At 42.2% G+C, this 26502-nt stretch overlaps 1 long non-coding RNA gene across 1 annotated transcript; it reads left to right on the forward strand.

Moving 5' to 3' along the window:
* The first annotated feature begins 1044 nt into the window (after window positions 1-1044).
* On the forward strand, window positions 1045-2820 carry LOC135246906 (uncharacterized). The gene is made up of 5 exons (XR_010328016.1): window positions 1045-1386; window positions 1613-1717; window positions 1804-1979; window positions 2264-2555; window positions 2764-2820. It is a non-coding gene; the product is annotated as an uncharacterized LOC135246906 (long non-coding RNA).
* Window positions 2821-26502: the final 23682 nt, after the last annotated feature.

Below are 26502 nucleotides of genomic sequence, written 5' to 3' on the forward strand. Positions count from 1 at the left end.
AATGCATTTTTTGCTACGTTTAAAAAAAAATTTTTTTTTTTTTTTTTTTTACAACTTGTCATGTCTTTTACACACTGAGAGAATCAATCAATGAGAGAAGAGATTGTTAAACAACTGAACATGATCAAACTGTACTGTAATTACTGAACTGTAATTATTACTGACAAATTTGACCCTGGGTGTGGACCTCATTGGACCATTCAAGGCCTCAGGCAAGGGAAACTGTACTGTCTGACAGCAACGGATTTCTTCACAAAGTGGGTGGAAGCTATACCCATCAAAGAAAAGACAGTCGCAACATCGCAGGTGCAATATACATGTTGGTACATGCTCATCTCTGACTTCATCATATGATTAGTTAAAAAAAAAAAATGCAATCGTCATTTTGACACCACACAGGCCTTGATGGACATCATCTACACCCATGGTGCACCTGAGGTCGTCTTGACGGACCAAGGTCGCGAGTTCTGGAATAAGGTCATTTGCATTGAATATACACTCACCTGTTCAACTGCAAACTGCACCCGTTAACACAAATATCTAATCAGCCAATCACGTGACAGCAACTCAATGCATTTAGGCATGGTCAAGACGATCTGCTGAAGTTCAAATGGAGAAGAAAGGTGATTTAAGTGACTTTGAATGTGGCATGGTTGCTGGTGCCAGACAGGCTGGTTTGAGTATTTGATAAACTGCTGATCTACTGGGATTTTCACGCACAACCATCTCTACGGTTTACAGAGAATGGTCCGAAAAAGAGAAAATATCCAGAGAAAATATGCAGTTCTCTGGGTGAAAATGCCTTGTTGATGGCAGAGGTCAGAAGAAAATGGCCAGACTGGTTTGAGCTGATAGAAAGGCAACAGTAACTCAAATAACCACTCGTTACAACCGAGTTATGCAGAAGAGCATCTCTGAACGCACACCACGTCAAACCTTGAAGCAAATGGGCTACATCAGTAGAAGACCACACCGGGTGCCACTCCTGTCACCTAATGAAATGGCCGGTGAGTGTATATTTTGGTTACGTGGTTAGCACAAATTAATTCTCTATTCAGTTTATGGTAATAATTGATGAAATGACTCTGGCACGCAAGAAGTCTGTTGACACCTGTGTTTTTTTATTTAGGTTAATCAGACCTTGTTTGAGAAGTTTGGGGTGAAGCATCGCATCACGTCGGCATATCATCCCCAGACTTATGGACTGGACAAGCGGACCAACCAGACCCTGAAGAGGGCCATTGGCAAGACCCTTGATGGGCACCAAAGAGAGGTGGGAGGACAAACTTAAAGACATTGTGTTTGCCCATAACTCGTGTCCATGCCTCCACTAGGTACTCGCCTTATCACCTGATGTATGGACAGGAGCCACGACTGTTGTCAGAGGTATGTAAAAATCAGATTGTATGTTTTATCATGTTAGGCTTTGAGTATATAGTTCTAATTTTCAATCCTTCAGGGAGGAAGTGGTGGTTGGTGTGAACAGACAACTGTACAGTAGGGACTGAACATCAAAACAGCAACTCCATAACTATTTATTTCATGGGTTCGATTGTTATAAACTTTCTTTAATTGTTTATTTGTATTTCCATTTTTTCAACGTAATTTACAGATTACGGGAAACGTTCCTGAGGTGGAAGTTGCTGATCCAGATGAGGGTGATCTGGAGAAGTACATTCAGGCAGGGGCTGAGAAAGATGGAGAGGCTTTTGACAAGGTGATTATGATGTAGGCACATGTTAATGACACATATCAAAATAGATGTTACAGAACATTCCGAAATTAACCAATCAATCAATCAAGGTGAGAGCCAATGTCGAGAAGGCCCAGGAGAGACAGAAGGAGGCCTACCGAAGGAGGACAAAAAAGGGGACCAAGTGCTTCAAGATCTCCCCAGGCATGGAGGTCCTGACGAAGGACAGCAGGAAGCGTGGAAGGCCTGGGCGCACGATGGACCCTGATTGGCCAACCAAATATAGGTGAATATTTACTGTTTAACAAAATTAAAGGAAAATTCTGGGCTGAAACACTTTGATATTTTTAGAATTGGAATATTGGTAATGTAAAACATTAAAATTGTGAATAGTGATAAAGTAAAAAATATTTAACAATTAACCCAGGAATGAACTGTACATCACTGCAACATGTTTACTGATGATGTAATTGTCTTCGCTTGGAGTTTTCCTTTAACCGCAATAGAATATCCTTGTCATAATTCAATTTTACCCACAAAATATCTTTGTGTTTTCATAGGGTTACCGAGGTTGGGGACAACAACCTGGTGCAGCTGGAGACCATGGATGGCAAGCCGCTGAAAACAAGAACACCCTATGGCTCAGTGAAGCCCCTATGTATGAGTACGTCAACTGCATGTTAATCTGTCAACAAAAGTTTAAAAGCCACGGTATTGCAGGTTCATTAAATTATTTTAAATTCTTCATGTAGGATCACCAGCTGGCTGACCAACTATTGAAACTGTGTCCCCTCCAACCGAGTCAGTGCATTCAGATGACCCCGAATTGCACAACTTTGAGTTAGAGGAGGACCCACTTCAGGTACAATGCCAAATTGCTCACAACTGCCTCTTTTTTCACCGCTTCTTTTTTTAGCTACAGACTTGCCTACTTTCATCAAACCCAGATGAATGGAAGACAGTCATCATATCTTTACCCTTATTAGTGGTATATGCATGTGATTTGGGTTGAAGTTGCAATTGATTGATTTATTATTGATCAATCTATTGATTGCACATCTATCTACCAGGTGACATGCACTGTACTCCAGGACTGTTGTGCATCCTCTCCAGAGTCAGGACATTTAAGCCGCGTTTCCACCGCAGGAACTTTACCCCGGAACTAGGAACCTTTTGAGGAACTCAGTGCGTTTCGACCGCAAGAACTAGGGTCTAAATTAAGTTCCGGGGTCTTTATTTTACACCCAAAAAAGTCCCTGCTTGGGGGGTAGTTATTATTAGAAAATAATGTAGGCTACTTCGGTGGTAGTATGGGGTTACAGAAGAAATCATAGGACAGATGGACCGACGACAACGTCGCTTTTTCATACGTCAGTGGGCTAAGTGTGCATCCGTGCATGCTCCGACTGGGAAAAATACCATAATTCCTTTCGCGAAAACGGCCAAAAACAACGGTAATGGCGGATGACAGTCTAGTGTAGGCTACTCTCTCGGATTGGAAACTGAAATCATGTCATAGGAAAATGGTAAACAGGAGTTGGTGTATAAATAAAGTGGTACAGTGTTAATGAATAACGCAATATGTAAAGTATCAGTTGTTTTTATTAGTTTAAAGATATGTACTTTTAACGAGTGTAACGAGCTATATTGAATACATCGGTGCTAATCGTCGGGTCCCGTCTTGAATTATAAACTGCCGTTTTATTCTCGCCACTGCCCATCTTTTCATTTAATTTGAAATACACCCCTTGCCTATGGAGTAGCCACCACAAAAAACATGACCGGCTCCATAAATGTTGCCTAACTGAGTACCCAGCGCGAAAGTATACAGCGCGAAAATAATGAAAAAACAGACACGACTGTTTACAATGAAATGGCAACTTTATTATGGGGTTGACAGTACACTGAAAGCTATCCAAACTGCAATTAATATTTTCCAAGCTATCGTTGCCTTCCACTGCTCATCTGACAGCAAAAAGGATAATTCAATTGAAGTGGCTAGCTCGCAAAAAGTTGCTGATATTGGCCTACTGGTTAGTCTAGATCATAATATTTCAGTAGCCTACTACTACTCAGTGTGAGCATCTACCGACCGGGTTCGTTCGGTAGACAGAAAAACATCAGATAGGTAGGGTGTTGCTAGGTGGTTGCTATGGGGTTCTAGGCAGTTGCTAGGTGGTTGCTATGGAGTTCTAAGCGGCTGCTAGGGTGTTGCTAGGTGGTTGTATGGAGTACTAGGAGGTTGCTAGGGTGTTGCTAGGGTATTCAAGGTGGTTGCTATGGAGTTCTGTGAGGTTGCTAGGTTGTTGCTATTATGTTCTATGCGTTTGCTAAGTCTTTACCAAGTCCAATGAGACCACCCATAATTCTCTATGACAAATGGTTCAAAAGTTATGAAATATCAAGCATTGGCCAATCAGGAAAGGGGTGGGGATAATCTCCACCAATGAACACTGGACAATGAACAAGGACTCTACCACGTCCAATGAGGCATCCCACAATTGTTGCAATTTTGACCCATAGAGATGAAAGGTGGAATGTTCAAATCCAGAGAGAGACCAGAGTACAGCCGCTGGAAGACAGAGCATTGTGACATCACAAGGCTGAACATTCCGCCATTCATTCTCTATGAAATTGCCCACAAAATTGTTTTTAAAAATTTCAAAAACCGTGCAACGAATCTTTCCACAAAGTCATAGCACACCATTCCCGATGAAGCCGCTCGATGACATATTTCACGTGTATGTGGTGCGAAAACTCTGGGAGGAGTAGCGGTCCAAAAAATGGGTGGAAAGAATAAAAATAAATGTAAATGGACTGCATTTATATCGCGCTTTTATCCAAAGCGCTTTACAATTGATGCCTCTCATTCGCCAGAGCAGTTAGGGGTTAGAGGTTAGGTGTCTTGCTCAAGGACACTTCGACATGCCCAGGGCGGGGTTTGAACCGGCAACCCTCCGACTGCCAGACAATCGGTCTTACCTCCTGAGCTATGTCGCCCCCTAAATGTGAGATAATAGTAGTGCGATTGCCTAAGGTAACCACACTAATGAAATATCGTTAGCTAGGTCCGCACCTCAAAAAGAGATCACGTTAGCTACGTTAATTAAGCATGGTCATGGAAGACAAACTGTAGCCTAATCTCAGCGCCAGGGCATGGAAGACAAACTATAATCTCCGCGGCAGCTAGCATACGTTAACTACGTTACCAACAAAGAGGAAGGCGATCGAGACAGCTGGTCAAGCAAAAGCACCATATTTCATACCACATCGTGAATATACGGTAGCTGACTACACTACGCGAAAACGAAAGTTTCAGACTATAACGTCAACGTTAGCTCTGTCTACAGGTGGCTCATGAATGAAATGAGCTAACATAAAGCTAACGTTAGCTTTGCTGATGCAAAACAAACAAAGACAAACACAATATTGAAAAGGCATTTCAACAGCTGAGGTGCGTTCAAGTTCAGCGAACAGAGGCGAATGTTCGTGGCGAACATGTTTTCTTTGCACAGTTCAATTTGAACGGCTTTTTACGAACAGTCCAAATTGTTTGCTTTAAACGTAAATAGACATGTTGTATTCACAGCCGCTATGATCATCGTTGATTTTAAAAAACAATAGCGAACAATAACATTATTGAAAAAACTGATAACTTAACGGCATCTTCGATTGAAATACCCATCTGGGAATATTTCCCTCAGTCCAACTCTCATTTTTGTTCACCGCAAACTACCTTTTCAGACCGTTCGCTTATGTTTGCAAACGTTCGCGGCGCACACAAAGCTAACTGGAAAAAGTTTGAAATACTTTGCAAACGTTCGCTTGTTCGCTGAACTTGAACGTACCTGTGGCTGACATTATTGAATGTTTTCAAACGACCACAATGCTGTAATGTTTGTTTGAATGAATGAATACAAGCCACAATCGACCACAATGCTGTAGCCTAATGTTTTTGTTTTTTTTTTCGAATGAATAAAAGCCACAGTTGTCTTACCTTGGGGTCCAAATCTGGACAGGAACAATTCCAAAAGACCAGCGGTGTAAAATATCAATTTAAACAAGAAAATGCCTACAACCCGCCAACTACCGGGGTACGTTAATGTTTGAACTGTGGCAACGAAGAGACGATTGTAACATTTGAATCTGGCGCAACAAGACATGATTGGTTGTCCCTAGCGAAAATGGGGGGGGGGGGGGGGGGGGGAACTTCTACGCAACTAGGCGTATTACTGCCCTCCACAGGATAGAAATTTAACAATTGCAGCTCATACTCTCATATACAGCCCTGACTCATGCAGGAACTGTAAAACTGTATTGGTGATCAGCTGGTGGTTCTCGCTTTGGCCAAAAAAGGATTGAATGGAGAATGCAACTACTCCTAGGTCTGACAATCTCTTATAGAAAGTTTCCCTCTCTGCTTTATACTTGCCACACTCCAGGAGAGCATGCTTGACTGTTTCTGGGTTTCCACACTCACATAGTCCTGTTGGATGTTTTCCTACAATGTGCAAGTAATGATTTAACCCACAGTGTCCAAGCCTCAGTCTGCTAATTTTAACTGAATCTCTTCGGGTTCCAGACCAACAACTGGGTTTTTTAATCTGAGGATGAAAATAAAAATAGTGTCTTCCTTTAGTCTCCTTTTCCCATAATCCCTGCCATTCTCTTTCAACACCCTTCGTGATTTTTCCTCTAAGTTCCACCCTTCCCAGGGATATATTTACATCTCCTACATTTTCGTCTCCTTTCTTAAGACTTGCCTTTGCTATAGCGTCAGCTATTTAATTTCCCTCAACTCCAGTATGCCCAGGAACCCAGCAGAACTTGACTTCGCAACCAGATTTCCCAATTCTGAACAAAACAGATAAAATCTCATTAATAAGGTCAGGCCGAGCTTTTGATTTAAGTCCTCTTATAGCCATCAGAGCAGCTGCTGAGTCAGAACAAATGAGGACTTTCTTTGGTCTTACGTCCTCTGTCCACCACAAAGCCCAAATAATTGCCAGTAGTTCTGTTGTGAAGACAGAACTTCCATCAGTGACACGCCGCTCAATCCTAAAACCAAACTGAGCCAAATACAGACCAAATCCTGCTTTCGCACTCTCTGGGTCCCTAGAACCATCTGTAAAAACTTCCAAATAAGACTCCATCTCTCTGTTGAGATAATGTTCTGTTTTTGAAACTATCACACTACTGTCCTTTTCTTGTAAAAAAGTGAGGTCAATGTCCAGCTCTTGCATTACCCAAAAAGGTACAGGTAACCAGCCCGTCTGATTTGCTATGCTTTCCTGCTCCATTCTCAATTTACTGGCCCACTGATTAACACTGTCAAAAAATGGTTTCCTTCTAATCTTGCCACCCGGATCCCATGACCCTTGTAAAAGACACCTGGCTGGGAGTGTTTGATTAGCTCCACTTAGTTTTACCCAGTACTGCAGCCCCAACTTAATACGCCTTAAGTATAAGGGCATTTCTCCCATTTCAATCTTTGGTGTTTTACGGCGGTTGGCATCCTTTATAGTTGCATTACCGCCACCTTCTGGATCTAACCATGTACTGCTGTCTGGATCTCTTATATCCTGTTACTTATTCCAGTTGCCCTCAAAAAAACTAAATATCACCTTCTTTCCCTCCACCGTGTCCCCACACTCAAGCAGATCTGTAAGTCTTGCCTCCACTCCTAGTCTCCTGGTCCAAGCAATGGTTCTATCCCGCCTGGACTACTGCAACTCTCTTCTGGCTGGACTACCGGCATCTGCCACCAGACCCCTGCAACTCATTCAGAATGCTGCGGCTCGTCTGGTCTTCAACCTCCCCAGACACTCCCACGTCACTCCCCTGCTCACTACCCTCCACTGGCTGCCTGTTATAGCTCGCATCAAATTTAAAACATTGGTCCTAGCATACCAGGCAGTCAAGGGATCAGCCCCAGCATACCTCCACAAGATATTCAAACCCTACATGCCAGCCAGATCCCTCCGTTATGCTACCTCAGGACGCCTCGCACCTCCCCCTCTTCGCACCTGCACTTCCAGAACACGTCTCCTGTCTGTTCTGGCCCCACGATGGTGGAATGACCTCCCTGTGGAGGTCAGAACAGCTGAGACACTGACCCATTTCAAACGACGACTGAAGACTCACCTCTTCAGGCTGCACCTCTCCCCATCCCTCCCTACCCCCCTGTAAATGACTGTAAGCTTAGGGTTGTAACTAGGCAGCTGTTTCGTAGGTGACTTAGTTAATGCACCTGTCTTAACTACTGCTTGTATTTTTTCCATAGACTGCGTTGTTGCCGTTCTCGTTGTTAGTGTTAATCAGTTTAACCTTCAGGGTCCAAGTTGAACTATGCGGTTGTTCCCTGCACTTGGACCGGTACTTCTCTCTAGGGGTTTCGTCATACTTGTTCCTGGTTATGGTTATACACTTTGTTGTACGTCGCTCTGGATAAGAGCGTCTGCCAAATGCCTGTAATATAATATATACACTACAGTGACTTCTGGAGTGAGTTTTTGTGAGAGAATTTTACTTCCGCATCGAAAAACGCCAAACCGGAAGTGACGTAACACAAGGAAGAGCGGTCATGTTGAACAATAAGAAGAAGAATGGATCTCAATGCTAGTTTTGACACTGAAGAGGTTGTAAATGTTTATGCAAACGCATATGACGGACCACAGCCTTATAATTATGAGCCTGCTAGGCGTCCAAGAGACCAGGAACAGACCAGGGTTAGAAGGAATAACGGTCAGAGGAGAGAAATTGAGTTGTGGTGCGAGAACCAGTGGAGAACTGACCAGCGTTAGCTTATAGATATATACAGGTATATATCTATGGGCGTCAGCTAACGATATCTAATGCTGCGTTCACATCACAGCGTTGTAAAGTTTGCTATCATGTATCAGGCTATAACAAAACTGGTATTGGTCGTCTAATACCGGCAGGAGTATTGATACTTACCTGTCACGGTTGAGGAGGGTGGGACGCAAAATGCGGACCGAGGGGATCTAAAAGTTAACCCTGAGGGGTAACCACAAAATCGCTGAGCGATAGAAAGGGAAGGGGAAAAACCAAATAATAAAGAGCGAAGTAATCGCTCCCTCCACTCACTGAAACTTCTGTCAGCGGGCTCAGAAAACTAAAAGAAATGAAACATCGCCGCAGCGTAGCTGCCCAGAAAGAAAACCCCCACTAGAAAAACAGAGTGGGGTCACTTACAAAAGAAAAAGGATGTTCGCAGCCTGGCGGGTAGAAAACAAAAAGAAAACTAAAGAGACGAGGGCAAAATGTCCTCCACAGTGCGAAGAGATAAACAACTCGAGAAGAAACTAAACGGTGATCAAATCTGGCAGATAGGATCAACACGGTAACTTCTGCTGATTCTCACACCCCTACACACTAAGAGTCTGACAAACAATGAGTCTGCGCTGAACCCCAGAAATCAGGGGCTACATATAGGCCTCCTACACCTGACCCTCATCAGGGACAATTAGCTCAGACAAATGCCTGTGAGGTGCCTTCACCTCACCATAGCACTCACACACCTGCCCCTCGTCAGGGTCTATTAACCCGCAGAAATCAGAGAGAGAGGTGCCACCACCTCACACTTACCCATAACAGAAACTAATGCGCAAGTATCAGCTTGTATCAGTCGTATCTCGCACTGCGTAATATAACTCCACATTATGACCTACACAAACACAATAATTTACCATGATGATACATGGTGAAATGCAATATAAACTACTGAAAAAAGACCAACTCACTATATCACAACCGCTCAGACTCATTACCACCTACTACTGCACATTGCACTAAGGCAGAGCCACTCCCTTCTGTTACGTAATATGAAGCGATGTTGAAAGAAAAGGCGTGTTTAGGAGCTTTGCTCAAAACAGCCACTAGTTTCTCTGAATTGTGCCCTTATGTCTTGTAAAAAATATTCAATACTGCATTAACTATTCAAATAGTCATTTTTAGACAAGGTTAAGTATACATTTCGTAAAAAATGTAACCTGCAAGATTCTCTTTTAAGTTTTGTTTCCCTGAAAGGGAGTGAGTCATCAACTGGAAACGTAAAAAAGAAAAACAAGAACATGCGCGGGAGGGGCTACAGGCTCCCAGTACATTTTCATTTGAGCAGTAAATATCTTTTAACAGAACATGCAGTTTTTAAGGCAGCATTTTAAGCATGTAACACCATCCCCACTGGTCATCCCCACTCCCACTCCTCCAAAAAAACAACAACCAACAACCAAACAAAATATCCAACCTGCAAGAACATAGAGAACGGGATTCTGTTCAGCTCATATAGACTGTATAAAAGGTTCAGCTATGTGACAAATGAAAATTAGACGTGGTTACGTATTGTGTGACGTCATCACGCAATCTAGCGGCTTTTAGTGACATTTCAGAGAGCCAATAGCCAGTCAAATATGCTAAAAAGCGGACATGGAGAGAATTATGTTCCACCATTGGCAGAGGAGTAGAACTAGGGGATGTATGGTCCATGTTTAAACGAGTGAGTGGGGGAAAAAAGACAGTTAAAATTCCAGCATTGGTTGATGGGGAGAGGCTGGCAGTGTCAGACAAAGAGAAGGCTGATGTGTTAGGTAGGGCATTCGCTGCAGTACATAGTGGTAATCACCTTGATGATATCCATATGCAGCAGAAAGACCATGCACTCAGAGAGAATGAGGATGTGAGGGAGAAGAGAGAGGATGATACGTCAACTCTGGATGTGGTATAGCCTTGTATAGCCTTGCAAGATACTAGATACACAGCCCCAGGGCAAGATCAGCTATGTTATGCCATGTTCCGGCAGCTACCAGGGGAAACATCGAAGCTAGTGCTGAGACTTTTTAAATAAAATCTGGAGGGATGGAATTATGCCTAGATGCTGGAAAGGGGCAGTAATCATACCATTCAACAAACCAGGGAAGGATCCTGCTAATCCTGGTAGCTATAGGCCCATAGCTTTGGGTTCTCATGTATGCAAGTGGATGGAGAGAATAACAGTTTGTAGGCTTTCGCATTTATCGGAACAAAGAGGTTTATTGAGTAATTATCAGAATGGATTTCGTAAAGGATGATTCATAATTGATGCTTTAGTAAGAGTAAGTAATGAGGTGGAAAAGACACAGAAAATGAAAGAGTTGATGGCAATAGTATATTTTGACATCGAAAAGGCATATGACTCTATGTGGAGGGAAGGGTTGCTTATCAAGTTAAGTAAAATGGGTATTGGAGGGAGGATGTATAATTGGATAATGGACTTTCTAACAGGCCGGAAATTTAAAGTCAAGGTTGGAGAGGAGGTGTCTAAGGAATTTGAAATAGAAAATGGTATCCCCCAGGGGAGTGCAATCAGTCCTATAGTGTTCAACATAATGATAAATTACATTTTTACAAGTTTAGATGGAAGCATCTGATCAGCGCTATATGCAGATGATGGGGCCATTTGGAGGAGGGGAAGAAATGTGCCAAATGTTCTAGAGAGTATAGGAAAAGCAATATGGAAAGTAGAGCAGTGGTCATATGATTGGGGTTTCAAGCTGTCAACAAGCAAGTCCTGTTCCATGCTGTTTACAAAGAAGCGGAAGCTTGGTGATGAGAGGCTAACATTATACGGTCAGTCGATGGAGAAGGTGTCTGAATTTAAGTACCTGGGCCTATGGCTGGACAACAAATATACGTGGAGGGTGCATATCAAACACCTGGAAATAAAGTGCAAAAAATCATAAATCTAATATGAGCTGTGGCCAGATGTGACTGGGGGCCAGATAAACAGTCACTAATTGACATTTATAGGGCACTTATGAGATCAACAATAGATTATGGCTGCATAGTATATGGAGCAGCAGCAAAGACATCATTACAAAAAGTGGACAGACTACAGTATAGAGCATTACGATTATGTATAGGGGCTATTAAGTCAACCCCCATTAACGCAATACTAATAGAAGCAGGAGAGACACCACTGGAGTTAAGGAGAGAGAAACTTTCACTTGCGTATTGGGTTAGGTTAAAAGGAAGTGGGGAGGAAAACCCTACGAAGAAGACACTGCAGGATTGTTGGGAATGTTCCAAGTTCCTTAGATTTCACCAGGTCCACCCCAGTTAGTAACGTGCCCCCTTGGCTTTTTCCAGAGATAAAGCTAGACATGAGTATTATGGAAAAGAAAAGAGAATGGGGAGAAAATGAAGTGGGAGTTATAACAGGGTTATATCTGAGGAACAGTTATCACAGTTATCTCAGAATATATACAGATGGTTCTAAGAACAAACAGGAGTGTGTGAAAATTGGTGTATATATCCCTGAGTTCAAAATATCTATCTCCAAAACACTGTCCCACCAGTTATCAGTATATATAGCAGAGATAGTGGCAGCCATTATTGGGTTATAATGGGTTGAAGAGGTCAGACCAGATAGGGTGGTGATATGCACAGACTCAACAGCCATCATGAAACGCATACAGTCAACAAAATCTGTCAGAGAAGACTTACTAATTTAATTTTACCTTAGTTTGCTAAGACTTCACAGAGGTGGTGTAGATGTGCAGTTCTGTTGGGTACCAGCACATGAGGAGTTGAAAGGGAATGAGTGTGCAGACAAACTAGCAAAAAGGGCCTTACAAAAGCAAATAACTGCGCCAGTACCACTTGGCAGAGGAGAAGGAAAAGCAGTTATTAAGAAGAAAGGAATGGAGATATAGCAGAAAAGGTGGGAGGAAGACCGGAAAGGAAGGGGGTATCACAAAATACAAAAGTCGGTCATAACAAAGTACTATAAAGAAAGGAACAGAAGGGAGGAAATCCTCATAACAAGAATCAGATTGTATCACACAAGATTAAATGCCACTTTGTTTGTGCTGGGGAAAAGGAACAGTGACAAGTGTGGAAACTGTGGAGTTAAAGAAAACGTTGAACATATTTTATTGCATTGTAACATGTATGAAGCGGAAAGAAAAAGGTTGCGTGAAAAAGTTAAGTTGGTTGTCACCCACCAGTAAAACCGAGAAAAGAAGAAGAAAAGACTTCTGGTGAGATTTTCTTGGTAACAGTGCTCCAGCTTCACGGTGCTATACGCTCTATGGTTCAACATTGGTCACCAAGAACTATCTTGAGAGTAAGGGATTAACAGTAAGTTATCAAAAGCCGCGTTTCCACCAAAATTACCCGGAACTTTCAGTCCCAGGAACTACTTTACCAGGAACTAAAAGGTTCCTTCAGCCAATGGTTGTCTGCGTTTCCACCGGGGTCTAAAGTACCGCGAAGATTAGGCAAATTAGCCCACTGACGTATGAAAAAGCAACGTTGTCGTCGGTCCATCTGTCATATGATTTCTTCTGTAACCCCATACTACCACCAAAGTAGCCTACATTATTTTCTAATAACCGGGACAGCCCGGAGGGGTTTATTCCACTTATAACAACGGGTTACCAACAATGACTATATATGGTTACTTTTGTATTTATTGATTTTCATATATCCTCTCAAACACATTCATTATGTTTTTATGCGAACATTCGCTTTCATGTCTTGACATCCCAAGCGACAGAATGCATTCACATTTATATGTATAACTGGCAACAACAGCAGAAAACATGCACATGTTGTAAACAATTTGCTGTTTGATTACTTTCTTGTCGTCAATTCCATATAGGCTAATCGCAAAATGACAAGAATAGAACGAAAACTCGGACTTGCGTGAAAATGTAAATTAGTAGTGGTACAGCCACCGTTTGCTTTCCTTCGAAGTTACTGCTAGCCGAGCAGCGAAGTGTGCCCTCCAGATGCGAACCATGCACCATAAATTAGTCCATAGTCTTCCTGGTCTTTTCGTGGAATTGAAGAATGGCAGTAAAATGGAGTAAAATTACGGCAGTCTGAAAAAGCTAAAGGGACGGTTACTAGAATTAACCTTTTATTTTACCCTGACGAAAAGTGCGGAAGGTGATTTCCAGTTTGCTTTTACTGTATCACCAATGTTAATTACGCAGAACTACCGCATACCTCACGTAACTGTATCAAACGTTTTGAGTCAATTACAACGGGCAAACAAAGAAAATCCGGAAGAAAATATTCAGCAACCGAATTAATCCGTTTGAATGTTTTAGTGCGTAATATGCTGTCCCAGCACGAATGCTTAGCATTTTATAAAACGAATACTAAAAAGCAAGAAAAGAGCAGAAGAGCACACGTTATAATTCCAAGACGTTGGCAGGCTATAACCAAAAGTAGGCTACTGCGACGCATAACATACAAGTTTGATTTGAAGTTATTATGAAAATAAATTGGTTTGCCGCTGCATATTTTCAAACATGGCGGGTAATGGCGGAAAATAAATACAATACAAATGCTACGAGTACTCGACCAATCAGAAATGTTCAGCGCTGCAAGCTCCACCCAAAAGGTTCCTGTACTTTCGGAAAGTACTACCCCCCGAGCAGGAACCTTTTGGGGGGTAAAATAAAGCCCCAGGAACTAAATTTAGACCCTAGTTCCTGCGGTGGAAACGCACTGAGTTCCTCAAAAGGTTCCTAGTTCCGGGGTATAGTTCCTGCGGTGGAAACGCGGCTAAAGTGGTTTTAGGAGAGGGCGAGGTGCAATGGATCCTGTTCTATGTCTGGAGGGTGATGTGAGGAATGCACTAGCGAGTAAGGAGTCTGTCGTAGCAGTGTTTTTTGACATAGAGAAAGCATATGATACGATGTGTAAAGAGGGTCTTTTGATCCAGTTACACATGGTTGGGGTTGAAGGGAGAGTTTTTAATTGGATTAAAGACTTCCTCTTTGGGAAAGCTATTCAAGTGAGAATAGGATCAGAGATGTTTAACAAGTACGTAGTCGATAATGGAACGCCTCAAGGAAGTGAGATTAGCCCATTGCTGTTTACTATTATGTTAATGATGTGTTCTCTCGAATAGGACCAGATATGGGGAAATCCCTTTATGCAGATGACGGAGCTTTATGGGAGAGAGGGGGGAATATGCAACATATTGTAAGAAAGGTGCAGGAGGGAATTAATGAGGTACAGCAATGGGGGTATAAATGAGGTTTTAAGTTCTCTATTGAGAAGACAAATACAGTATTTGTCAGGAATCCTGCCTGATTCTCCTTGTGTTCCGTTTTAGTTTTGTTTATTTTTTATTTTCTAGTGTTTATTTATTTTTATTTTCAGTTTACTTGTTTTCGCTTGCGGTTGTGTTTTCTGTGTTCGTGTGCGTTTGTTATTGTTTTTCCCCCTTAGGTTCCTGGTTCCTGTCCACGCCCACGCCCCGCCCCAGTTCCACCGGTTTCCGCATCTGCAATCAAGCCTCCACTTACCTTCCTCACCTGCGTCCCATCTTCACTTATTGGCGTTGCTATTTAGTTTCTGTGTGCACCTTTTTCTTTGCCAGATCGTGCCTCTGATTTTTCGAGTAGCCTTTCCAGCCTTGTTCAGTGTTTTTGTCCTTCCTGGTTTTTCGACTTTTTGCTTGTTTGTTTCCGACCTCGAGTTTAGCCTGCCCGTGTTAATTCTTGCCTTGGTATTTTTGACCCTTTCCTGTTTACTCCACCTGCCCTCCGGTTCCCGTTTTTGTGCCTCTGCCCTGTCTATTTGATTTTCCGGATTTTGACCCCTGCCTGTACTTGATTAAGAGACTGCTTCTGATTCTGTGCTTCGCAAAATAAATCGCATCTTCTTCTAACTCTGGTCCGCTTCTGAGTCCCACCCCAGACCCTGACAGTATTCTTCACCAGGAAAAAGATTGAGGGAAATGTGATGTTGAATTTGTATGATAGAAATCTTGTGAGAGTGAAGGTATTTTGGTTTTTGGGGGTTCATTTTGACTCCAGGTTAACATGGTCAGAACATATCAATAAGGTAATAAAGTGTAAGAAAGTGATAAATGTTATGAGATGTCTGACAGGGTTGCAGTGGGGAGCTGACAGAACGTCTATAAGGACTATGTATGTGGGGCTTGTTTGTTTTGTTTTTGATTATGGTTGTATTGCTTATGGCTCAGCAGCCAAAACACAAAGCTTGATGTTGTATAGGCACAAGCTCTCAGTATATGCTGTGGGGCTGTCAAGACTTCTCCCATATGTGCACTGCAGGTTGAGACAGGGGAAGTGCCATTAGAATTGAGAAGGAAACAACTCACGGCAAATTATTGGACTTATTTGAGGGGACATGACAATACCCACCCTACGAAGGGAGTTCTGCAACATTGTTGGGAACATGAAAGGGTCCAGAATTCTAATTTTGGGTGGGTGGGAAATTCCTTAGCAGAGATGATAGGAGTATATAGAGCAGAATTTAGTCCAGCAGTATTGATCCCTGCAGTGGCTCCGTGGCTACTAGCAACACCAATGGTTGATTACTATCTTTTAGAGCTTAAAAGGAAGGAAGGAGGTGAAATTGATTTGGCTAATGCGTTTTTGAATTATGTTGAACGTAAGTATCCTGGTTTCTTACAGATATATACAGATGGGTCAGTGGATCCGGAAACGGGTAAAGCAGGATCGGCCTTTGTAGTTCCTAAAAGTAATATTGAAGTATGTAAATGTACACCAGATAATCTGGGAGCATGCACAGTGGAAATGTATGCGCTGTTGATGGCATTACAATGGGTGGAAGAGATCAAACCAGATAAGGTAATATTATGTTCTGATTCAAGTTCAGTCCTTAAAAGTATAATATCTTTCAAGTGAAAGTGTTGAGAAGATTTATTGTTTAAAGTTCTCCAAGTGCACAATAGAGTAATGCAGAAGGGTATTGAAATAAAATATATGTGGGTTCCAGCACATCAAGGGAAATGAAGCTGTGGATATATTGGCCAATATAGGCTTTAGCAAATGAGGAGATACAGGTAGCAATTCAAATAAGTAAAGCAGAAGCAAAAGGTGTAATATGGAAGAAAGGGATACAGAAATGGCTGGAGTGGTGGGATAGAGACATGATAGGTAGGCATCTATACCAAATTCAGAATAAAGTTGATGCACAAAGAAGAAGCTTTATTGGAAACAGGAGATAGGAGGTCATCATTACAAGGTTAAGACTGGGACATGAAATAAAACATTACATTTAGTTGGGAAGCACCCTACAGGTGTGTGTGATTACTGCCAGGTGGAAGAGACTGTGGAACATGCTCTAATGAATTGTAGTAGGTACCAAAGGGAAAGGGGGGGATGATAGAGGAGCTAAGAGAGGTGGGAATAGAGGATATGACTTTTAAGAAGATACTTAAAGCAGTAGAGAACAGCACGGAAAGAAGGGTCATTTTTAATTTCATAAAGAAAACTGGACTATGGGAAAGGATTTAAATAAATGTTCAAAGACACACAGTAGGTGGCGGTAATGCAACAATACTGGATGCCAACTACCGTAAAAAGCTAAGAAGAAGAAGAAGGGACTGTGACTGGACGGGAGATGGCAGAGGGAAGTGACAGATCAGGAAGCGAGTTAGGAGAGATGGAAGAAGGTGGCAGGAGTTATGAAGAGTGGAATACTGTTAGTACACATAAACGGAAAAAGAGCAAAAATAATAAATCAGATGATAGTGATTGCGACAGGAGAGGAGCTGTAGTAGAAAGGAGGAGAGAGGATTACAAGGTAATTGTTAAACCTGCGCAAGAGGGAGCTTCGTTCGGCAACTGGAATCCAATACAGCTAACTCAATCCATATATAATGAAATCAGTCAGGCAGTCAAGGGATCAGCCCCAGCATACCTCCACAAGATATTCAAACCCTACATGCCAGCCAGATCCCTCCGTTCTGGTACCTCAGGACGCCTAGCACCTCCCCCTCTTCGCACCTGCACTTCCAGAACACGTCTCCTGTCTGTTCTGGCCCCACGATGGTGGAATGACCTCCCTGTGGAGGTCAGAACAGCTGAGACTGTGACCCATTTCAAACGACGACTGAAGACCCACCTCTTCAGGCTGCACCTCTCCCCATCCCTCCCTTCCCCCCTGTAAATGACTAAACTTAGGGTTGTAACTAGGCAGCTGTTTCATAGGTGACTTAGGCGCATCAACTGTCTTAACGACTACTTGTATTTTTATTTATTTTTATTTTTATTTTTCCATAGATTGCGTTGTTGCCGTTCTCGTTGTTAGTGTTAATCAGTTTAACCATCAGGGTCCAAGTTGAACTATGCGGTTGTTCCCTGTACTTGGACCGGTACTTCTCTCTAGGGGTTTCGTCATACTTGTTCCTGGTTATGGTTATACACTTTGTTGTACGTCACTCTGCATAAGAGCGTCTGCCAAATGCCTGTAATGTAATGTAATGTAATGTAATGAAATCGGGGAGGTAAGGTGCACTAAAATATTGAGAAATGGATCACTGCTGATTATATGTAGGGATGGAGGACAACAAGGGAGAGCAATCGGAATGAAGCAAATAAATGGCAGGAAAGTGCAATGTACTCTGACTAGAGACAGAAACTTGGTTAGAGGAGTTGTCACAGGGATTCCGGTAAATGTATCAGCAGATGTTGTGAAAGGGAATGTAAAAAATGCAAAGGTAAGTGAGGTTAAACATCTGAAAGCAAACAGAAATGGGATTAAATGTGATAGTCTCTCAATTATGATTACCTTTGATGAGGAAAAACTCCCGGAAAAGATCTTCATTGGATATATGTGTTATGATGTGAGGCTGTATGTTCCCCCACCACTCAGATGTTTCAAGTGTCAGAGCTTTGGACATGTGGTGGCGGTGTGCAAGGGAAAGGAAAGGTGTGGTAGGTGTGGTGGAGACCATGAGTATGGCAAATGTGCAGAGGGGGCAAAGCTGAAATGTTGCAATTGTGGAGGGGAACATAGCGCAGCTTATGGTGGGTGCGAGGTTAGTAAGAGACCGGTAGAGGTGCAGAGAGTCAAGGTTGCCCAGGGAATCAGCTATGCAGAGGTGGTAAAGAAGGTTTCAGGAGACACGCAGCTGTCAAGACAAAATGACACTAGGAACAAAAATACAGCAAAATGTGACGGATGCGATAAGTTGAAGGAGGAAACTCTGATAGTGAGTAAGAATGATTTTGTACTCTTTATGGCAGAGATAATCAACTGTTCGGCACAGACAAAAAGCCGAAATGAAAGGATCTAAATAATTGTCAGATCAGCTGAGAAGTACCTTAACGTGAAAGGGCTGCACTGGGAAACTGTTCAAGACACTCTTAATGAAGATACACAATACTCTCAAGCATGGGCTGGACCTTCTTAATGGTGTTAATTCTACTTCAGTGGAATGCAAGAAGCTTAATTGCAAATGGCCAAGAGTTTAAGAAGTATATTTATGATTTGGGAGAGAAACCTAATGTAATTTGTATACAGGAGATATGGTTAAAACCACAGTTGGATTTTATTATAAAGGGATATACTGCAGTTAGAAGAGATAGGGAATCTGGCAGAGGAGGAGGAGTTGCAACATTCATACAGAATGGAATGAGTTATAAGGTTATAAATCTAAGCACAGATCATGAATCAATTGTGATTAAGGTATGGACTGACAGAGGTAATATGGATATAATTAACTATTATAATCCATGTGGCAAACTAAGACAGGATATATTAGAGGATGTTGTGGGAATATTGACAATATTGACATCCCCAGACATTCCCATGTCACCCCCCTGCTCACTGACCTCCACTGGCTGCCTGTTATGGCTCGCATCAAATTTAAGTCCTTGGTGCTTGCATACCAGGCAGCTAAGGGGTCAGCACCAGGGTACATTCAGAGGATCATCAGACCCTACACACCAGCCAGACCTCTCCGTTCTGCCACCTCTGGACGCTTGGCACCTCCCCCTCTTCGCGTCTGCACTTCCCGCTCCCGTCTGCTGTCTGTCCTGGCCCCTCGCTGGTGGAATGACCTCCCCGTGATGGTCAGAACAGCAGAGAATCTCACCACTTTCAAACGCAGACTGAAGACTCATCTCTTCAGGCTGCACCTCTCCCCACCCCTCCCTAGCCTATAGTTCAGCTCATTGTACCTAGCTAGGATAATTTGATTATGTTAGTGTATCTGGTAGGATTGTTTTTGTATGATTAGGTGTGATTCCAGTGCTAGTTTGTACTTTGTACTTGGTAGGATTCTTGCTGCTGAACAAGCTTACTCTACAGGGTTGGAGTCCTGATCGATGTGGTCACTTCTGGCACTACGATCCTTACTTCACTCTAGTGTTTCTTTTGCGCCTCTACATCTTGAAACCTATGCACTTGTTGTACGTCGCTCTGGATAAGAGCGTCTGTTAAATGCCTATAATGTAATGTAATGTAATATTGCAAGATAGTGTAATATGGTGTGGGGATTTCAATTCACATAATTCAGTATGGGGGAGCAATAGCACAGATGCAAATGGGTTAGTTGTTGAAGAATTTATAGATGATCACTGCTTGGTATGTATAAATAATGGGGAAGGAACACAATATAATAGCATGCAAAACACAGAAGCAGCACTTGACCTGACATTTGTATCTAGTGCAATAGCAGGTGTAAGCACTTGGAGGGTGATAAAGCATACTACAGTAGGTAACGATCACTACCCTGTAGTGACTAAAGTTGGTGTAAAGATTTATTATGATAAGGGAAAGAAAATGCCTAGATGGAAATTTGGAAATGCTAATTGGTATGCCTTCCAAGAGATCAGTGAAAACAGATGTAAGAAACTTCAAGAGGAGAACCAGATGGATGTAAACATATTCAACGATGAACTAGTTAATGAAATAATTAAATCCGCTGAGGAAACAATCCCTAAGAGTACAGGAGCAAGACGTACCAAGAATGTACCCTGGTGGAATAGCAACTGCAACAAAGCCATAAAAGCCAGAAATAAAGCATTTAGACAATTCAAAAAACTCCATACTCATGATGCTTTGATCCAGTATAAAACGGCCCCGGCAATAGTAAGAAGAACAATGAGAACATAAAAGCGCACATTCTGGTGGCAGTATTGTGGCAGTATTGGAAGAGAAGTACAGCTGTCAGATGTCTGGGGCATGATCAGAAGAATGGGGGGGATCAGAAGAAATTATGAATTACCAGTGATGAACAGTGGGGACAAAATGGCTGTCAACAACTTAGCAAAGGCTGAACTTCTGGCTCAAGCATTTAGAAAAGTTCACAGTCCAGATAATCATACAGAGGAGGCCATGCAGTGTAGGAACATAATCTTAATGAAGAACCCCAAAATATTAGAGAAAATGGAGATGTCAGGAGATCCATTAGACATGTTTTCCAGTATGTTTGAGCTGAGAAGAGCAATTAGTAGTGCTCGTCAGACCACTCCTGGGAAAGATGGTGTATGTTATAACATGTTGGCACACATGACAGAGAATACACTGGGCATAGTGTTAAGACTGTTTAACACTGTTTGGGATACTGGCCAGCTTCCTTCAGTGTGGAAACAGTTTCATTTTCTTCCATTCCTCCCTGGTTATTCCCCTTGCCAAGTGTAGACCTCAACATACAGCAGGAATTGAAGGACAAGTCAGAGCAACTTCCAGTAGGGCGCATAGTCCAGAACTATTTTGATCAGCATTTTTCAGACTCAGTGTTTATTTTTACAGATGGCGCCAAAGATCCTGATACAGGGTGTGCAGGTGCAGCAATATATATCCCAGTGAATGAGTCATATGTTAAGAAAAGGGTATCAGACCATTTGTCAGTATACACCACAGAGCTATTGGCAATATTATTGGCCCTGCAGTGGATAGAGGAGAAGGAAATAAATAACACCATTATTGCATCTGACAGCTTTTCAGCACTAACAAGAGTAAGATCTGGTAGATCGTCATTGACAACAGATATAATCAATGAAACATTCCTTGCAATGTACAGGATGGAAATTAAGGGTATATCTACACGCTACCATTGGGTTCCTGCTCATGTTGGTGTGGAGGGAAATAAGCAGGTGGATATTCTGGCCAAACAAACTCTCAGAATTAAGGATGTAGACCTACAAGTTCCATTAAGCAAAGCTGAAGCTTAGACATTCATTAGGACATATGCACAAACATTATGGCAGGAGTACTGGGACATTAATGAAACTGGAAGACATCTATATAATATACAAAGACATGTTGGTGATGGAAGAAATGTGGCCTGGAAAAGAAGGGGGAAAAATGTCACTCGTCTGAGAATAGGTCATACAGGTCTCAACCATACATTATGTAAAACAGGAAAGCACCCAACCGGAAAATACACACACTGTAGCCAACCAGAAACAGTTGAACATGTACTACTTAAATGTAGAAAATACAATATAGAGAGAAATCACCTTTTTCAGTTACTAAGGAAGGCAAAACACCATGACTTTTCATTGTCAGGTCTCTTGGGAAAAACAGCAGGCAAGATATACTGTGACATTATTAAGTTTTTAAAAGAAACTGATGTAGGTAAAAGAATTTCTTCTGCATAATTGCTTGTTCCACGCTCCAGTCCAATTGGTGGCGGTAATGCACCTGTAAGCTGGTTTACCAACCGCCAATAAACACCAAAGAAGAAGAAGAAGAAGAAGAAGAGGAAGAAGAAGAAGAAGAAGAAGAAGAAGAAGAAGAAGAAGAAGAAGAAGAAGAAGAAGAAGAAGAAGAAGAAGAAGAAGAAGAAGAAGAAGAAGAAGAAGAAGAAGAAGAAGAAGAAGAAGAAGAAGAAGAAGAAGAAGAAGAAGAAGAAGAAGAACTTTACATCAAGATAAACAAATCATGCACTTCAAGTAGAGTCACCAACGAATAGTTGCCCCACCCTCACAATTTTCTTTACCAGCAAGCTTCTGCTACAGATCGTGTTACTTTCCATTCCCTAGTGTTGGTGCCATTATGTATTTTTTGTTTGTTTTATTGTATCCTTAAATAAAAACACTATGTGACTCCAATGTATACACATGAAGTTCTGATATTGAACAGAGGGTGGAGAATTAATGCAGGAAGTGATGAGAGTCAGGTGTGTGGAACGGGAAGCAAACAGTTTTTGACCATGTCTTTGTGGCAGTTGTTAGCTTCGCTGGCGTGCTTGTACCTGAATTTGCTGAATGGAAACAGCAACGCTGCTATCTACCTGTGTTATGGTGAGCGTGTGTATGCCGAACTGTAAATAAATGTATCGCCGAATTCAAAGACATACAGGGCACTGGACATTTCTTTTATTTTTAGCCCAGAACACGCACCCGAAAAAAGTTCGTCCGTTCGCCCCTCAGTGACTTATTTAGGTTTAATAGTTTTATTGAAAGTCACTACGCCTAGTGTTTCCACAAATGTGGCGATACCTGCAAACATTAACGTGATTGTAGAATTCATTTTCGAGTTAAAAAACGTCGTACAGTATGGGATGGTACGATTACTGTTTGCTAAATGTGTAAGATGTCGCTAGCATCTTAAAATAGCATTTTTATCCAAAGCGCTTTACAATTGATGGCTCTCATTCGCCAGAGCAGTTAGGGGTTAGGTGTCTTGCTCAAGGACACTTCGACACGCCCAGGGCGGGGTTTGAACCGGCAACCCTCCGACTGCCAGACAATCGGTCTTACCTCCTGAGCTACGTCGCCCCATATGTAGGGGATGAGTTGTGGTCAGATGTTTGTGGACCTCCAGGTGAGACAGACACCTGTGGCCAATGACCACTGACCATTCCACCACTGTCTGTGTTAATGTATGGCATTTGCCACGTAACTATACCCTCCAACAATACAAAAACAAAAGGTATGAGAGCCATGTGAGGCCACTATTTAAATTAATAAACTGCACAGATGAATAACCTTCAACTCGCCTCGCCTGGTTTTAATGTTTAAGTCTCTATAAGATATATGCCGCTATATGTCTGTATGATATGCCCTGCTGTAGCCTGCCCTGCCCTGATTTGGCTGATGCAGTACATACCTGTGTCCAGATGGGGTCAGCAGAGGTCATGTTTCACTGTCAGCCAAAACTAAGCGCAAGTGAGGTAAAAAAATTTAAAAAAAGAGCAGATTATTGCCTGAGGTATTAAACTATGGTAAAATAGACTGCCCGTGTATATTAATTTAATACATAATTCAGAAGAGCAAGGTCACCCATCCAGGCCTCCAGATGATAGGAGTTTGACCCCGGAGAGGTTCAACTCTGGAGCAAAATGCAGTGTGAATATTCCCTTTCCTCTGACATCATGCTTGAGTCACCGAGTCCTCCTGCTGTTTGTCTCGTCTGTGTGATTGGGGGGAGTGGGGAGAGGGGGAGGGTTGTCTGGGGAGAGGATTGCCTAATGTGTCTGAGGACTCCATCTTGAAAGAATTGCAGATGTCAGCAACCTTCCTCTCAAACAAGGTGGCAGAGTTGGGACACATGTGGTACCCCCACACAGTGAGGAAGATGATGAGGGAGGAAGAAGAGCCCAGTGATCACAGTTTGAGTTTAGTTGCATTTTGAGGTCAACAAGTCTCATAATCAACCACAAAATGGCCCCCAGATACCAACAAGCTCCCTCTCCTAAACACTGTTTAAAGATATTGTGTTGAAGAAGATATCTGAAACCCCCAAAGTGGATGCTGTAACTCGAACTCCTAAATAAGTATGAAATATTAACTGCAATATAATTTACACACAAAATGTGTTGCCTGAGGTGTACTTTCTGAGAGAAATCAGCATGACTCTGATAGGCCTACATGACCTAACCTGACCTGAAAAGCTGCGAAAGTTAAACATTTAACTGTGACACTGAGGAGCTTGCAGAGGGACTTCAACCCCCTCCAGCATCGCAGAGTATCCGAACGTTGCCGGAAGTTGTACTGGTACGTCTCATTCATCTGCATTTCAGTGCCAAGTTTTCTCTCCTCTGCAGAGGAGCTGCGGGTAGGAGACGCTCACGTGGTTTCTGTGCTTTGATCACGCGCTCGCGTCGGAAGGTTATGAGCCACAGCGTCCGCTATTTTTATTTTTTTCTAGAGGTAATCAGATAAGTAAGATATGCCCTGGTATTTTACAGCAGTTCTGTAGCTTCCTGTGCCAGGAAAATAACGGCTATACCTACGCGAGTGCGTGTATGTTTGAAATAAACAAATGCAGCAGGGTTCTTCCACAGGAGAAACTGAATGTACGTGTGTTTGTGTTTATACTCTGGCATACAGGGTGGTGTCAATTCCATGCCTGGGTGCTTATAAAATATAAATCTTATCATAATAAGTTCCACTTTTAGAGCACGATATCAGTTTATTGTGTGGTATATTTTCACTGATTGCAAATATAACGGGTGCATTATTTACTGCAGCACTATTTCAATCCAAAGGTCATACAACTCAGCCCGGACACAGGAGTGACCGCTGTCCATTCAGAACCACGTGCTGACAGAGTACCATCTCACCGCAAATATCCATCAGCACGAGGTCACAGCTGTGTCTGACACACCACAAATATGCGAGACGGAAGCTTTGATTTCTGTACCGATCATTTCAGCATCGGTGCACAAACTGTAGCCCAATCTGTTCCGAAACAAGACCGCATTTTCTTAGCAATGACGAAAACTCTTGCTTGACAGTCTTTCGGAGGCTCCCAGCATGAGTTCTACAGACACTCACCGTTCTTTAAAACTATACAGTCAATATTTGCGTATGGCTTATTTTCTTAAAAGCATAATCGTTTTAGAAAGTACTGTAGTTGTGGTGAAGCATGAAACAGTTAGTGCTTTATGTCAAATAACTGCACTGAACTTCCCAGAAAACGTTTATGTAGTCTGCAGCCTTTTCTTCATTTTCCCTTCACTGGGCTGGCCAATCGATGCTCAGCTTTTCTTTTCTCAATGACGTCATTACAGTTCCGACGGCGGTTAAGTCGAACGAGACTTCCGGGAAAGCTGTCAGTGCAGCAGCTCCGTGAAGCTAGCGACAAATTTTAACGATTTATTTCACAATTTATTTTGCAACGATACGGGTAATCGATGTCCGCTGAGTATTTTTGCTAATATTTATCTGTGGTGAAAGCTCACGATTGCGCACGAGGTGAAGAAGGATAATGAGGATAAAAAGCCTGCTGCTCAAGTTCTTAGCTTGTTGAATTTAAGTTGATGTTGACAATTACGCAGATGGGCCGCTTTTTAGCTGTATTGTTAGCCACCTTTATTTTATTTCAAAGCAAAATGTGAAGCAATGTGAAGTATTTAGAATATCTGCTAAGTGGATATAAATACTGTTATAAATATAATTCTTTCTTTCTTTATTTTGGAATCCGGAACTACTGTCACCCGGAACTACTTTCCACCGTACCAACGGTAAGAATTAGGCTACACCACACACCAGAGAAGGGCTGCGTCCGAATAGTCAAAAAAATTACGTCCTATGTCTTTTCCTAACCACTTTTCCTTGATCTCGATGGAAAGAGTCATGAGGTTAAGGAAAGATGTGAAGGAGACTTCATAAGAACTTAGGAAAAGACAACCGCGGTGCTAAGAGAATCTTACTGCACTTACCTGGCACTTACACTAGGCTACGTAATTACGCGACGGCGGATGTTAGACCAGGAAGACTATGGACTCATTTATGGTGCATGGTTCGCATCTGGAGGGCACACTTCGCTGCTCGGCTAGCAGTAGGCTAACTTCGAAGGAAAGCAAACGGTGGCTGTACCACTACTAATTTACATTTTCACGCAAGTCCGAGTTTTCGTTCTATTCTTGTCATTTTGCGATTAGCCTATATGGAATTGACGACGAGAAAGTAATAAAACAGCAAATTGTTTACAACGTGTGAATGTTTTCTGCTGTTAATGAATGTGTTTGAGAGGATATATGAAAATCAATAAATTAAAAAAAAAACCATATATAGTCATTGTTGGTAACCCGTTGTATATAAGTGGAATAAACC

This window comes from Anguilla rostrata, unplaced genomic scaffold (genome assembly GCF_018555375.3).
Source record: "Anguilla rostrata isolate EN2019 unplaced genomic scaffold, ASM1855537v3 scaf0964, whole genome shotgun sequence".
In the NCBI taxonomy this organism is placed as follows: domain Eukaryota; kingdom Metazoa; phylum Chordata; class Actinopteri; order Anguilliformes; family Anguillidae; genus Anguilla; species Anguilla rostrata.